Raw genomic sequence first — 17,581 nt, forward strand, 5'->3', positions numbered from 1 at the left:
TGTGAAATTAACGTTATCTTCCTCACTACAAAAATTTACAAACTATAAATAAAAATGAGACTAGAAATAATACAGATTACCAGATTACATTCCACATCTCATCAACTCTTCGCTTCATGCTGCATCCTATTTCTTCAGAGTACCAGATCGACCGATTTTTTCAGCTGCTCAATGGATTTGATCTTTGGATTAATCGTGGCGATAAATGTAAAGCTGTGTTGCCAAATGGTAAAATATTAAGGTACTACTAATTCTTTACTACACCATATAATTTCATGATAATACTAGTATTTATTAAGAGTCCATCAGTTTATGTAATGTTTAGCTTCAGTTAGAGCAACCAAGTAATGGAGCTACTCGCTCTGTGAATTCAAACAGCCATTATCACGGCATTAGCCCACTGTGGCTAGTCTAGTGGTTAACTCGTCATTGCAAGTCAAGAGTTCTAAGGTTCAAATCCTAGTAAAGACGTTTAAATGGATTTGAATACTAGATTGTGGATATTAGTGTTCTTTCATGGTAGGGTTTCAATTAACCACACACTTCAGGAGTGGTCGATATGACGCTGAACAAAACTACACTTAATTTGCATTCATACATACCATCCTCTGAAGTAATACCTAATGGTGGTTCCAGAGGCTAAACAGAAAAAGAGGGTAGGCCATTAGTTTAGACTCCAGTTTACATCATTGATAGGTAACTTTCTCTTTTGATACTGCAGTTACTTTTATTTTTTAAATATTTTATTTGAAATATAAACCACCAAAACACAGTAATTAGATAAGTTAAACTTGCCATATTAATTTCCACCGACTGTTTTTTGCAGTACCCTGCATCTCCAGTATGTATTAAATTCTATTTTTATTACATTAAAAGTTATTCGTTTTAATGATATCTCTTTTTTATGATAAATTATAATGTTATCTATTGTGAAATTTTAAATGATGATATGAACATAAATAGGGTATACAACGTATCCTATTCTACAGGTACAACGTATACCAAAATGAAACAACTAGCACTAGGTAGGGAATCTCGGAGAGCTCCATCAAAAACCAGTCAAATGACAGAAGACAAAAAAATGAACATAAATGTACTTGTGAAAATATTTATAATTTACACAAAAATAATACCAATAAATTAAAAAGGATAAGATAGAATTTAATAGCAAGTGAAGGTGCAAGATACTGCACAAACTGGTTATTGGAAATAAATAAGGTAAGTATAAATAATCTAATTACTGTGTTTAGGTGGTTTATATTTCATATAATGTTATATATATTATATATATTTATACAAATTTTTATGAATTTTGTTAGTTACAGCAATGAAAATTCATAAGCTTATTATGTACATTTCTTGGCTTACGATATTTCAAGACGGCTGTTCATATTTTTTAACCTTTCTAATAGTATTTTGAGTATTTATCAGTTAACAGTACATCATTTGATTTTTTTTCATCATTGTTAATAAAATTGAAATGCAACATTTACTTATAATTTAACTCAATTATTCTTTTATAATGTAAAGAATAGCCATGAAAAGCAACTGATTTTGTTTCATAGTGTAAAATAAATGAAATAAGAATCAAATTATTGTCGTGACAGTCATCTTTTCACTTAGATACCCCCAAACTTTTAATCATAATAAAAATGAATTTTATGTATGTTTACAGATAGAGAATGGGTTTTGATAGATGAAACAAAGCAATATCTTCATTTAACGTATTATTTTAATAGAAGATATACTGTGTAAAAATTTACAAGTGGTTTCACAAGTTATTTCTTTTTTGACATGGAAATTCTGTTGAGTCCTTTATTGTTTTGCTTGCTTTGGCAATGAATCTCTTGCCTGACAGCGGTTTGAAAATTGAATGAAACCATACTTGCACCTCTTTCTCAAAATTTGTAGAATATACTTATAAAGTAGATGGTACATAAATATTTCATGAATTTTAAATACCAGAGCAATCAAAGCAAGTGGAAACCTATATAAAATTGTAAAAAATAATAAGAAAATAAATGATGCATTTCATTCTATAAAAATATTACGTATGATTTAAAAGAAAATATATATATAAAAATTAGTAAAAGGATCAGGTAGTAAACCGATATCCTGTATCGATTTTTGTTACCATTCAACATTATTCTTAGCTGAAAATTTTAGCTCAGCCAAGTAAGTTCATATAACACACATTCCTGGATGCGATGTAGATCTGTTACCATCTATATCGGTGAACCTTAATTCAGAATAATGTTTTTGCATCTATTCTTGGTAAAGCGCTTTGATCTTATACGAGAGGAATCCTTGCTGCCTTAAAAGGCGCTTATAATTTTTTTGAGCGAGTTGTCTTGTTTAACAATCTTCTGTGGATTACTCCTTTCTAACCTCCACTTTTTTCCTTTATTTTCTTCCACCTTGATCTATTAAACGGGTGTTTTTCAATGATTTCTCAATGGATATCTAACGATGCGGGGTCCGTAAAAAATTCAGTGTTCTTTGTATCTATCTAGTCTGGAGGAGTGTATAGCTTTTCTTGTGTACCTACTTAGCTAGCGATTCTATTTCTGTAAAAAATGCCTATATAAATACTTCTACCTCAGGTTAAATATTTAAGGAGTAAAAATGGACCCCGTAATCATTCCTAATAAATATTTTGTTAGAAAAAGTTCAATGCTACCATACATGAAATAAATTTAATAACTAAAACAAAGCTATATTAATTTCACAACCGCTAATTGAATTTGTCTTACTTTCTTTTGTTTCAGGTAACTCAACGGTTCATTTAATATTCTAAGGGAGAGCTGCCATGTAAGTGGCCCTCCTTATATTGTGGTACCCCCTTTTATTGTAGTTTAATTTTCTACTAAAGGTACTTACTTTTGTTATTATTGTTTAATATTATAAATTTTCATGTTAAAAATAAGTTGTGTAGTTTTTAAGTTGATAGTATAATATTCTTATAAAATTGCGGTAGGTGCCTTGTCCCAGTAGGGTCCCCTGATAGGAACTTTCCTGTAGGGAATTTTTTATGTCTATTTTTGTGTATGTGTATGTTTCTGTTTCAGGTTTAACATAAATTTTACATTAAAATTACTTAGATAAGCAGTGTAAATTAAGTTTTATGAAAATAGATATAAATTTTGTATATGCTGTGTATGTTTTTTCAGGTACAATGTGATATTATTTTATTATTAGTTAGGTCGCGTCCGCGATCCCAATCCCTAATAGGGTCCTCCTCCCTAAGGGGGAGGTTTTTTAGTCGGTGAGAGCCCGACACTACCGTCTGTTGCGGGCGCAGATGGTGGCTGATACAGCTTTTTCCTCCTCCTACGCAAAACAAAAAAAAAAAAAAAAAAAAAAAAAAATTAACAGTTCATATTATGTGCATTACTAATCTTTTTGCAAAGTGATTTTGAGTTGTAGGTGCTGTACTTAGAGTATTTTTAAATTCATGGAAGCTGTGACAAAAAGAATGGTTACCGATTCTCAAATGTAATATTGAAAGCGGAAAATGATTATGGAAGATAAAGAAAATTTCAGTTAAACTGACTATCAACTTAGTTTCAAATCTGGATTGAATAAAAAGTAAGTACCATAAATGTCTAACATAATTTTTAAAATGCAGCAAAATATAAAAAAAAAACGACTATAATTTAGATACATACCATTTATTTACCAATAAATGCAAAATCAGTGTCATACCAATATTTCAAAAAAGTTAATATTTTTGTGTATTCATTTATAATTTGTTTAAATTAGCTAAGTTTTTGTTATTCAAATACAGATGAATTGTAATATATTCAATACAGTTTTTAAACGATTAAATCATTGGAACTAAATTTTTAAAATAAGTTGACAATTGTTTTCTCACTTTTACCATGTTTTGTCACTTTCTCTAAATAAAAACCAACAACAGTCATCAATCATTGTAGCATCCCATCTTCCTTGGTAGTGATGCTGACGGAAACAGTCTCCCTGCTCATCACTGACAAAGCACAAATTTTCAGGAAAAAAGTCTAGGTGAGACTGTAGGAAATGAATTTTTAATGACATCCTACGTACAAAATATTTGTAGTTTTTAAACAGTTTATTAACTATAAACATAGTATTCATGTTTTCTGTTGCCTAAAAAATACAAACTGTCTCTGAAGAACTTCCATGCAGCTAATGCATGATAAATAGCAGGGCTCGTCATTTCCTGTTCAACCGTTCAATTACTGAGCACGATATAAAAATAACATGAGGCACCCAGATTTTATCTTGATCCCTGAGTGCGAAACCAAAATTAACAGGCAGTTTTTATTGATTCATAAAAAAGTTTTTCTTTGAGATTTATGCGTACATTTACCTCTAATGTAACAATAATTGTCTTGATGATTTGAGCATTCACCAACTTTTACAGAGGCCATGTAGCAAATAAAAATGAGAAAAAAATCTCTTCAGTATTATAAAGAATTTATGAAAATATAGCAAAACACTAATAACTGTGTGAACACAACAAACAGTATAGACAATAGAAGCTAGACTGAATAAAATTTTAAGCTCTGTAATAGACAACAACAGATGTCTGTATGATATCATATATATCTACTTCCATGATACAATGTAAACATAATTTATTTATTTTTTCTTTATTAGGCATGTGTGCGTACTGTTTAAAAGTAAAAATACAGAAACTATTCTTAATTGTAACGAGTAGTCCATCAAAATGAATTTATTATAAAAAAACATTACAAATTTATGATTTATGTCAAACCTTTACATAGTAACACAATTTCAATGGCATATTGGAGATGAGCACCCAAATTACAGTGAGGAAAGTTGTGTAACATGTTAGATACAAATTTTGCATCGACAGTGTTATTTCAACGTTTGACAATATGTTTAAATTTAAAAAATGTTTTATTTAAATTTAATTATTTAAAACAAATAATTTTTATTAACTATTTTACATCTGCAATGATATTAGATTATAAGAATTAATTACATTTTTAGTAAGTAGAAGCAAAGAATATAATGCGCTAACACCAATCAGCTATGCATAATCTAATTACATGTACCTTCATTTAATGCTAGTAAAAGAGTAATCGATGAAACACATGATGTTACTGTTTCCAACTGTGAGGTACATTTCGCGAATCATCTTCTGTGACGTAGCAGAAGTTGTAACTTCGGTTATTGAATTACATAATCTGTCATAATCACAATGCAGTGATGAATATAAAGCGCAAAAGAGGTAAGAGGTACAATTGCTTTCTATTTCATTAAGAATAATGATTTTCATACGCGACCAGTCCCAGTGGTGAATGGAGCGAAGGTGTTGCTTGTAGAGCTGAAAGATTTCCTGCCTTCATGTTTTAAAATAAATATCTAAATATCAATCCGGTTTAAGTAATTATTGATTACAAACCATTGTTTAACTGTTCTTCTGCAATGTTAGGGCAAATTAATAAAAACTCCCAAGTTTCACTTTAGTAAAAAAATCATGACTACGTCGCTCATAATATTAGTATAAACATGAGATTATAATCTACAGATTTTAGTTTCACTGTATGCTTGGTCACAAAAAATGATTACAAAACACATCTCACAGTTGGAAACTGCAATATCATCATGTCTTTCATCAATTGCTCCTTTACCACTAAACAGAATGGATAAGTGGTTGAACAAGTCATTACATTGGAAATTCCTGATCTGCGACTTCTGGGCTATACAAGTCATACCATATAAAGTTGATTTCTTTAAATTTATGATGACACTATACAACCAGTCAATGTGATGAACAGAGTGAAAGGACCAATTTCAGTGCTGAATATCAGCTGTAGTTAAGTCAGCTTCGTGCTGGTATGCAATAATTTTTGTGGAAAAGGCATCAGGAAAACCATTAAAATATCCATTTTCCTCAGAAAGCCTAACTATTGATGTTCAGTTTTTATTAAGATTGTTCAGCGTTTTTTTGGAAATAGATATGTCATGTCAGGTTATCTGTTGAGTTATGACTCCTTCAGAGACATAAAAATATTAATTATTATAGTGAACTAGATTCCTTGAGTCTATTAGAATCCCTTATTCCCCAAATAGATTCCACGAATATCGATTACATCTTTGAGCTTTGTCTTTGATAAAATTCTGGATTTATCTCTTAGGCTGAGGCAATAGCTACTTTCTTAATGGCCCCTTAACAGAGTGATATCTGTCTGCTTATGAGACTTATATCGCAGGCAAATTATTATATTAAAAGCACAACAGACTAAACTTAGATGTCTTGATGAAATTATTTACACTTCTTATAATTTAATTCACCAAATTTCTTCATAACAAAAAGCATAAAGTTAAATTTTATCATTTTAAGGCGGATTAAATTATGTGTTAACTAAATATTGGTAAACAAAAAATTATACTAATACAACTTACAGACTTTGTTACTTATTTGTAATTTAATCATAACTAAACTGGTAAGTTTTCTTTTTCAGCAATGTCAGATGGAGGACTTTTATCCCAGAATTTAATCATAAATAGAATTGTCATTTTCATCAAATTAGATTGGGGAGGAAACTATAGGGTGAGTTTTCAATTTAATTATTACAATGTATAAAACATGCGATAAGTAAAGCGGTAACATCAATGTACATTTAAGAATGTCCATCAGCTCTTACGGAAGGGAAGACATGTGCAAGGAGAGATGAGAAGGGCTCTAGCAAGAAGAAAAAAAGTTTCATAGGTTTTTTAAGTTGAAGCATTTAAAAGAATTAGGAAAACTTGGGATTAACTCATCTTCTTGATTCTACTAATCTTTATTTATTTTATTATAATATTTAAGGCTTAGCTCTATGTAGGGCTTATGAATGTAATTAAATTCCATTGTATGAATAACAGTTTGTCTTTAAAATCAATACAATATTAGTAATGAAGCGATTAATTTGGATAACATCTAAAGTTCCAGGTTAACTCTTTCAAATTACTTCATATAAGAGGTGAAGCATATTGTGGCAGGTTTTAATGTATCTACCAAAGAGATTAACGATTTGTTTAATTTTCATGAGAAAGTTTTTTATGTTTTTTGGGGTAAGAGTGACATCTCCACTTTCACTGTTGGGAAATGATATTTATAACTACCGATATTCTTATGCAGAATTTACAAAATTTGCTAGAGCAAAGTGTTAAGAGAATAAAGCTCACACAGACGAAAACCCTTTAAATCATTAATTCACTTTCAGGTGTGATTTTTAATTACAACTTACCTGCAAATTACGGTAGTAAATAATTTACTTTATCCACTAAAAATTTGTGTATTTGCACTTACATGTCGTTTCTGCCTTAACTTAAAATTATGTTTTAATAAAAAAATTATTCACTAGATGGATTGTAACCATCTAACATAACATTGCAGATAGAATGTCCAGAATTCCCATTAATGATACAGATACTATTTTTGTTGTCCGTAAAGCAAGACGTCTGGGTTCTTTATTTGATAAATTCTTGTGGGATGATAAAATTGATTTTGTTTAACAAAATGGAGTGAACCGTTTTACTCTGAAGAACCTTTACAAAACACTAAGCTTGTAATCATTATGAATACATATTATGATTAAATATTTTCGCGTATAATGTGTAATGTCCAGTTTTTGGACTTCCTAAAAACATGAGCTTTTAAGAGAAAAAAAAAATGGGCTTTTAGATCATTAGCGATGCATACTTTATGAGAAAGGTAACTGTACAATCAGTTTATTTTACAATTACAAGATTAACTTTTACAAAAACAATATTGTTCTGTTGATGAATTAAAAAAAGGACAAACATATGATTTATCTGCGATCACTTCAACATGTACAGATATAAGTATATGCTCGAAATAATTTTCAGTTAATTATTTTGTAGTAACATATTATTGATGTATTTACATTAATATTATTTCATGTGTTTGATTAAATAATTAAAATGAACTTGAAATACAACTATAATTTTTTTCAAATTTTATGTTTATTCAGATCAGAAAAAAAACATTTATTTATAAAGTAGCAAGTTAGGTTAAATAATTTGTTATAATAAAAAAATCACCCTTACCAACAATTCATATTATATCCCTAGGGCTTTGGATTACTCGACAATCCTCAGGAGACATATTTTTTTGTAATTTAAAACGTTAAAATTAAAAACGTAAATAAAAAATTATACACTACAATCACCTACCTACGCGGGTCATTGTATAGGGAAATAAGTTAGGCAACTTGATAATTATTAATTTAAATAGAAAATCATCTTCAAATTTGATATGTTCCTTTATTAATTTATTGTTATTACAATAATGTTTTGAGATTGCTAGTTTTATAATAATCGGTGGAAAAATCTAATATTTTAATAAAATTATTTGTAATTATTTTTATAATAATTAGTTGTAATTATGTTTATTTTATAAAATGTGATTAGCATAATTGGATTTATCGAAACAGCCTTTCTTTATATTATTAATATGTTCTTTAGCTCTAATAGAAAAATAATGGTTGGTCATAACAATATATTCAAGAGGGCGGTTTACACGTTTGAAACTACAGCCAACTTGCCCCTTTTTTTTTTTTGAAATTGACATTACACCCACGGGGTTGTTGTAGTGGCGATCTTCACAAATCAGCTGATTTCGAAGCTGCGAGTTCCAACATTCAAATCCTAGTAAAGACGGTTAGTTTAATACAGATTTGAATACTAGATCGCGGATACCGGCGTTCTTTGGTGGTTGGATTTTAATTAACCACACATCTCAGAAATGGTCGACCTAAAACTGAACTAGACTACACTCACATATCATCCTCAGAAGTAATACCCGACTGTGATTCCCAGAAGCTAAATTTGATAAAAAGTAGAAAAAAAGGAATTGAAATCAAGTTGTATACAGAGTGTATAAAAAAGTTCTCCCGGGATTTTCATAACATATTCTACACCTTAAATTTATGGAAAATTTCATATAAATGTATGCCCTAAAATGCTTCGTTTGTGAGTAACGGCTAATGACAGATTTCACTCAGACGTCAGCAACCCCGGTGAAACAGGTCATACTGAAATTTTTTGGACATTGATTACGGGGCAGAATTAGTGATTTCAATGGTTTTTTATCTTAAAAATTAAATAAAATACCTACCACAACTGTATCTGCAGTAGTTTTTAAGGAGTTTGGGATGAAATTCAATAAATTAGGGTAAAAACCCCGTTTTTATGTTTGACGTACAATAACTTTGTTAAATGTGTAATAAACATCTAAAACCTTTAAATAAAACTTGTAGAGAACTTAATTATGAACAAAATGGTGTAAGATAATTCGAATAAAACAAAGAAAGTTTAGAAAAATTAGAATTTTATTTAGAACCAATACAGAAGATCATACTTATCAAGACTATTTATATATGTTTGCAGATTTCATCAAATATAAGATAATCATGACAGAGTGAGTACAGCACTTATAGTTAAGATTTTATTATATGATAATCGGGTTCAGAAATTAAGGAACCAAATCGTCGAATAACATGTGTTTAGTTGATTCATATGACAATCGCAAATTTCATCGAATTATAATTATTTTTGTTACCTTCATCAGTTTGTAAATATCAATGGTATTAAACATTAACTAAAAAGCTGCAAGGTACTTAATATAAAAATCATTTACAAATTAACTAATTTAAGAAGATGCATTAATTTAAGAATACAGTGTAAATTCAAGTGAGTTGTGTTACAGTAATATTATTTATATTTAAAATATTGATTCTTTTGAATACTGTTGTCGATGTATTGAAAATTACTTCTTTAAAATAAAAGATTTGTTGGATGTTTAAATCCACTGAAATTGATGAGGCAGACGACTTAAAGACTTGTTGGCATACTCTACATTCCAAATACTATCAATTAGACATTTTATAACCACAGATTTACCATCTTCTAAAATATTTATTCAGCTCATGAAATTACAAAAATGTAATTTATGACTGTAAAAAGGTTCCGTACATTAAGTTAAATGAATTTTTATTCCAGTAACAGGCTGTACTCTTATCTGTCTTACTGAGATCATGATTATAAACTTTGAACAAGGTTTAACATTTTGAGGTTGCAGAAGAATATACTTTCAAACTGATTTCATATCGAATCGTTTTCTATGACTTTGTGTCACTACTAAACATATGGGCATAACATAATCTTATGTAAAAACATTAGGAAATTATTTAAATATAAAATTATTAGTAAATAATTTTTAAAATTAATACAGAAAATCAGATTTTCAAGTAAAATGAAAACAAAATCCTAATTTATCTTTTTAATTCACATTGTTTTATTATTAAATGTATTGTAATGTTATAAATCCTTATTTGGAAATATTGTGCAGAAATTTTTAATAAGATTATAATTCTTAGTTTTATATTATGTAAAATTAATTTTTTTTTCGACAGAGAAGGTTGTTAATTATTATTTCAAGTACAATAATTTTTTTATATTTATTTGGTTACTTTCTTTCTGATTTTGTTGTGTTAAATTTATAAAATATTTAACAATTATTTTATTACTGAAAAACTTTTTTTAATTTAATTACTTTTATACTATTTATTTATGTAATTGTTAAAATGGTTATTTGTTTTACAAAAGAAAAACTAAAAATATTTAGTGTTAATTACAAATATTATGAATAAAAACTTTCATGTTGCCCAGTAAGTATACATAAAGTATTAAAACTTAATTTCATATATATGTGTAAAGAAAATGTAAATGTTTGATGTTAACTAATGTAGACTTCCTGACAAGAATATGTTCAAAAAAATATGAGATTTTTCTTTCTCAATTTATTTTATTTCAGAATGTAATATAATTGGGAGAACTTACAATTATTTCTGATCGTAACGTTTATTTTTTCATAATGCTGTACGGTTTAAAATATTGTCGATGTTCTGACCAAGGTTTTTCCATGGTTTCCCTTGGTTATAAGGCAAATGCCAGAACAGTTAATTTTGCTTCCATGGTTTGTGCTTAAATTGTTTGGTGAGAACATATTATAGTTTAATCAGAATAATCAACCAATATTTATTTTCTTATAACAAATATTTGTTTGTAAATATTTAATAATAATAATGGACATGTTATAAAACCATACAAGTATTAAGTGAATTTATTTATCTTCCCCTACTACACCTTTATTTATTTACCTAATATAGCACAAATATTTGAAACTTATCTCCATTGCCTACGACATCTAAAAGTAAATTGTGGGGGGGGGGGCAGAGCTTTCGTCATTTCAACATTGTTGTGAGAACACCAAACAACTTTGTTCAAAGTCGCCATTGTACATACAGTACAGTAGCACCATATGAAACATTAATGACTGTGTTGTTTTATTTAAAACCTTTTTTTGTCTTCAGTCATTTGACTGGTTTGATGCAACTCTCCAAGATTTCCTATCTAGAGCCAGTCATTCCTTTTTGGTATAATCCCTGCATCCTACATCCCTAACAATTTTTTTTACATATTCCAAACGTTGCCTGCCTGCAAAACTTTTCCTTTCTACCTGTCCATCCAATATTAAAGCGACTATTCAAGGATGCCTTAATATGTGACCTACAACTCTGTCTCTTCTTTTAACTATATTTTTCCCCAATATTAAAATTCTTCTACCTCCATAATCTATTCTCTTCCTACTTTTATATTCAGTGATCCATCTACATTATTTCTAAACCAGTTTATATAATCTACCTATCGCTTCCTTACCTTCACTGTGCAGTAATTCTGCAGGTATTCGTTTATTCCAGGAGTCTTTCTGCCAATCAAATATTTTAATGCTCTCTTAACTTCAGATCTTACTATTGTTTCTCCCAACTTTTCTCCTCTTTTTCCTATATAACACCCCTTTCTAATTCATTTCCTCTGTATAACTCTTCAATATATTCTACCCACCTATTGATCTTTCGTTTCGTATTATAAATCAATGTACCATCTTTGTTTAACACATTATTAGATGTTAATTTATATACCCCAAAATTTTCCTTAACTTTCCTGTATGCTCCGTCTATTTTACCAATGTTCATTTCTCTTTCCACTTCTGAACACTTTTCTTTAATCCACTCTTCTTTCGCTAGTTTGCACTTCCTGTTTTAGTATTTCTTAATTGTTGATAGTTTGTTTTACTTTCTTCATCACTAGCATTCTTATATTTTCTACGTTCATCCATCAGCTGCAATATATCGTCTGAAACCCAAGGTTTTTCTACCGGTTCTCTTTGTTCTGCCTAAGTTCACTTCTGCTGATTTAAGAGTTTTCTTTTTAACATTCTCCCATTCTTCGTCTACATTTTCTACCTTATCTTTTTTACTCAGACCTCTTGCGACGTCCTCCTCAAAAATCTGGAGTAGTTTTTAAGGAGGCCAGGTTGGTCCTCCTCCCGAAACCGGGAGCCGAAGAAACCAGGAAATACCGGCCGATTTGCCTCATCAACACGATGGGAAAGCTGTATGAGAGACTGATCGCTGAAAGACTGCGGTCGGAGATTGGGGCGGGCGGAGGTCTTTCCCCGGACCAGTACGGCTTCGTTCGGGGAAGATCGACCGTCGACGCCGTCCGACGGGTGCTAGAGTGGGCCAGAGTTCAGTCGGCAGGCACGTGGCGACGAAGGAAAATCCCATTGATCATTCTCCTAGACATCAGGAATGCATTTAACAGCGTGCCATGGGGAGTGATCATGGGAATACGCCGGGAGAGAGGGATCAGCGGCTACTTGCTCGCCGTAATAAATGACTATCTGCATGAGAGATCTCTGCGGGTACGCACAGAGGAAGGAGAAGATGACTTCAACATGTTTGGAGGCGTTCCGCAGGGGTCGGTGCTGGGCCTCTTCCTTGGAACATCGCGTACGACGGCCTTCTGCGGGAAGAACTCCCGGAAGGATGCCAGTCGGTCGCGTACGCACATGACCTCGCGCTGATGGTGTCGGGACGGACGGAGGAGGAGGTAGAAGATAAGGCAAACTTGGCGGTGGCAGTCGTCAGCAGATGGCTGGGGGAGAGAGGACTACGACTGGCACCGCACAAGACGGCAGCTGTCCCGATCACCGGCAGAAGAAGACTGAGGGGAATGTCCTTCATGGTAGACGACGTACGGGTCCACACGTCCGGTTGCGCTAAGTACCTGGGCGTGTGGATTGACAAGAATGGGCTGTCTAACACCCACCTCAGAGAGGTCACGAAGAGGGCCGAGAAGATACAAGACGCTCTACAAAAACTAATGGGCAACAAGAGCGGACCACGGGCGAGCAAGCGACGGCTGATCCTTTCAGTGGTTTCCTCCGTCTTTCTGTACGCGGTCCCGGCCTGGAAGGACGCACTTTCGAGAAAGAAGAACGTACGGATGCTAGCCTCCCTTACCAGAAGAGCGGCGATACGCATAACATCGGCGTACCGCACCGTATCTGGATGCGCAGTGGCAGTCATCGCAGGGGTGCCTCCCATCGAGCTGCGGGCCACGCAGCTGGTCTCCACATACGAAGGAACGCCGAAGGCGGAAGCCGGGAGGCAGCTGATGTGGAGAACGGCTACGGCTGGGGCATGGACCAGGAGACTGATCCCGGACTTGGGACCGTGGGTCAGGCGGAGGCACGGGGAGGTAGATTACTTCCTCACGCAGTTCCTGTCTGGACACGGGGAGTTCGGGGTCTACCTACATCGGTTCAAGAGAAGACAGACACCGAGGTGCTTCTACTGCGGTCAGGATGACACGCCGGAGCACACCTTTTACGAGTGCGAAAGGTGGGCTGTGGTCCGGCGTAGGCATGGCACAGATGGCCTCACTCCAGAAACAACTGTAGCTCACATGCTGAAAGGGAAGAGAGAATGGGATGCGGTACAGAGCACGGTGGCTAGCATCCTGAAGACGAAGGAGGTACATGGAAGAGAGTGGGGAGAAGACTTCTAGGCGCGGGTAAGCAGCAATGTCCGTAGCAAGTATACTGTGTGTTTCTTCTACTATATATATTATTTTTGTGTTGTATTGTATTGTATTGTGAATTCATTGTCTCCATTGTCACTGTGGTTGGTACTCTACGGCCGGCTCGAGATGACAAGCACGATCGCTTCGACCGTGTGCAGGAGGGCCACAGCTAGAGGTGACATCGCCGAAGAGACAACATGAAGTGTGGGTTTCATTTATTATGTATTTTCCTTGTATTGTATGATTGTGGTATTATTTTATTTTATTGATTGTGTTCCTTCTAACGGTTACGAGGGCACTCACAGCGAACGTGCCCGCGGATTGCGGAAGTAGGAATAAGTTCAGACGCCAACGTGATGGGCTGCAACTGAAGGGAGGGTTCTTCGCTATTGTCCTGATTGTGTTTTATTTATCTTATTTTATGTCATTTTATTGAGTTGTTTTGTGTTTTGCTGCTGGTTGAGGAGTGCAATCGCAGCCAACGTGATAGTGGTGGCTGACTGCGACGAGAGCTGCCGCAGCAGCGGGAAGTTACTGTGTTTACTGAATTTTATTTTATTGTAGTGTGTATTTCATTTCTTTTGTTTATGTTTTTGTGTTTATATTGCTGGTGGGATGGCATACACGATCACTGCGACCGTGTGTAGGAAGGCCACGACCAGCGGTGACGAAGCCGAAGAATGAGACGGATGGGAAGAATAGACTTTTATTAATTATGTATTCTGTATGGGTGTGTTACTAGGCTTAACTGCGTTTTCCTGATGGCGGCTAAGTGGTGGTGTGAGTGTGTTTTATTACTTGTGTTGTGTCCTGCGGATGGGTGAAAAAAAAAAATAAAATACAGGGGGCGAATCGTGGTCGCCGTGCAGGGCCAGGGAGGCAGCCTGGATGCAGAGGATGCTTTGGCTCCTTCATATGCAAGAATGAAGGTCAGTTGGGGTGCTCCGATGATGCATTTGGGACCCTCAGGTGTGAGAGGGGGACGCGGCGGTTTGCCGGCTTCGCGCAATGCGTAGCCGGCAACCTAGTGTAGGGACGGGAAGGGTAGCCTCTAAGTGGAGGGATGTAGTGGTCGTCCAGAAGGGAGGGCTGCTGCATCTTGATGAAACTGAGAGGACCCTGATGGGACGCCAAAGAAAAGGCAAGACAGGGGGGCAGTCGACTGCCACGACACTCCGACATTCCTGCGCATAGCCTAACGGCGGAGGCCGGGGATGTTGGGGGTGTTTAAGAACAAAAAAAAAAAAAAAGGTCAACAAACACCAAACATTATCATAGGCTAGACCCAGAATTATTTTAGCACAATTTGAAAGAAGCAATGAAAACTGTTTAATTGTCCAGTCAATCCAGTCGATTTTTGAATAAAATTAGTAGAATTTAGGAAAATCATTTAAGAGGTTGTAGATTAGGGTAAATATAAGTTGTTTATATGCAACTGGATAAAATAAAGGTCGTTCAATAAAAAAGTTTGCATATTTAAAACATGCACAAACTGATTTGTTTTTATTTTCATAAAATTTAGACTGAATGATTATTACAATGAAGTAAATTTCAGATTAATAACTGTTGATAAAGACTACATGTTAGATTCCTTGTAACATATAACTGATGTGGAGAGTTTTTGGTTGTGTGCTATAATTTAGCTGTAAAATTACACTTAAAAAAACCATTACATCTTTAATAAAAAAGATTATAAATTATTTGGCTGTGAAGTAGGTGGAGTTCACTAATAAGATGTGGACTAACTGTTTAATCTAATTAAGGGAATGACTAAAAAGAGAACAAAAGACTGAGCTATTTCATGTTTTTATGGTTTGATGTGAATTAAAAGATCACATTATTAACTGCTATTTTTATTTGACAAATGTATTTAAAGTTTCTATGAAATCATTCAGTTCCTTTTTGCAATGATGTAAAACTTATTCGCAAGTCCTTCTGGTTCACAAGGTTCCAGAAATAGTTTAGGTTGAAAATAATGATGATGAATTGGGAATAAGGATGAAGGCGAGCTTTTTTCAGACTTTGAAATACATATTTATGAACCACACCTAATTTTCATCATTAGCTTGCTAGGTGAGCTAAGATTTAATTAGGTATTGTAAGATAACCCACCGGGTTGGTCTAGTGGTGAACGCGTCTTCCCAAATCAGCTGATTTAGAAGTTGAGAGTTACAGCGTTCAGGTCCTAGTAAAGCCAGTTATTTTTACACAGATTTGAATACTAGATCGTGGATACCGGTGTTCTTTGGTGGTTGGGTTTCAATTAACCACACATCTCAGGAATGGTCGAACTGAGAATGTACAAGACTACACTTCATTTACACCCATACATATCATCCTCATTCATCCTCTGAAGAATTATCTAAACGGTAGTTACCGGAGGTTAAACAGGAAAACAAAGAAGGTATTGTAAGATAAATACAAATTAGGTTGACATTTATAGAATGGAGGTAAATTTGAAATCTGGTTGAAAAAATTTCAGTATTTCACAACATTCCGAACTTATTAGTACTTTGGTGAATAAATCTTATGGAATAAAATAATAGAATAAAACTTTGTACGAATATTAAGAATTCTAAATTGCAATTAGATCAAGCTTGTTAACCTGGTAACTCTTTATAGATTTGTCTGATATAGTTTAAAAACTGCTCTATAATCTTTTTTGTCTTTACATCAAACCTTAGAGATTGAACATAGTAGACGTTCCCACCAACATATTTCTGTGATGAAAACTACTAAGAAGGTAATGGGTGTGCTTATATGCTAGTAGGTTATATCTTGGCCTTTCATTCGGAGGTCCCGGGTTTGAATCCTGGCCAGACATGGCACTTTTCACACACGTGACAAATCATTTATCTCATCCTCCTAAGCAGTACCTAACAGTGTTTCTGCAGCTTAAACAAGGGGAAAAAACAAACGTTATGTCTGGACATTAATTCAGAATGTGTTCAAAACTAATTATAAAAGAAGACCGATTGGTAATTTAGTCTTCTTTTGTATTTTAATATATTTAAATGTATTAAATCCATATAAAAGAATTTAATTGTATAACATCACAACTCTATTTTTATAAATGTTTATTTCTATATTATTCCACAAAAAATCAGTAAAGAAAAAGCTATCTATCGATCGTAGAGAAACATAAAAAAAATATTTTTTGAATATCAGTTTAATACGTGAAAGTGGTGAAAATGAAGGGCATTTTCTTTCTTTTTCTGTTTATCCTCTGGAATCACCATAAGGTATTACTTCAGAGAATGATAAGTATGAATTTAAACGAAGTGTACAGTTTTGTACAGTTTCAGATCGATCGTTCCTGATATGTGTGGTTAACTGAAACCCAACCACCAAAGAACAGTATCCACTATCTAATATTAATATCCGTATAAAAGTAAATGCCTTTAGTGTGATTTGAACCGTAGAACTCTAAATTTTGTAATCAGCTGATTTATAAGATGACGAGTTCACCACTAGACCAACACGGTGGGTTAAAATAAAGCACCTTCGATTTAGTGAACGTTTCGGTTCGGTACGAACTGTTTTGTTCATAACAATCAGCTTTAAATAAAAACTACCGGTGTTTAATTTGCCTTAAATTATATGTATAAAAATTGTAAAAAAATATTTTTGT

The 17,581-nt window shown here is 33.3% G+C and overlaps 1 long non-coding RNA gene across 1 annotated transcript; it reads left to right on the forward strand.

Annotated features, from left to right (window-relative positions):
• Positions 1-2,867: 2,867 nt before the first annotated feature.
• Positions 2,868-11,108, forward strand: LOC142321061 (uncharacterized). Its single transcript, XR_012755564.1, has 3 exons — positions 2,868-3,588; positions 6,477-6,565; positions 10,835-11,108. It is a non-coding gene; the product is annotated as an uncharacterized LOC142321061 (long non-coding RNA).
• The last annotated feature ends 6,473 nt before the right edge of the window (positions 11,109-17,581 follow it).

The sequence above is a fragment of the Lycorma delicatula genome, chromosome 3 (assembly GCF_047948215.1).
Source record: "Lycorma delicatula isolate Av1 chromosome 3, ASM4794821v1, whole genome shotgun sequence".
Lineage (NCBI taxonomy): Eukaryota > Metazoa > Arthropoda > Insecta > Hemiptera > Fulgoridae > Lycorma > Lycorma delicatula.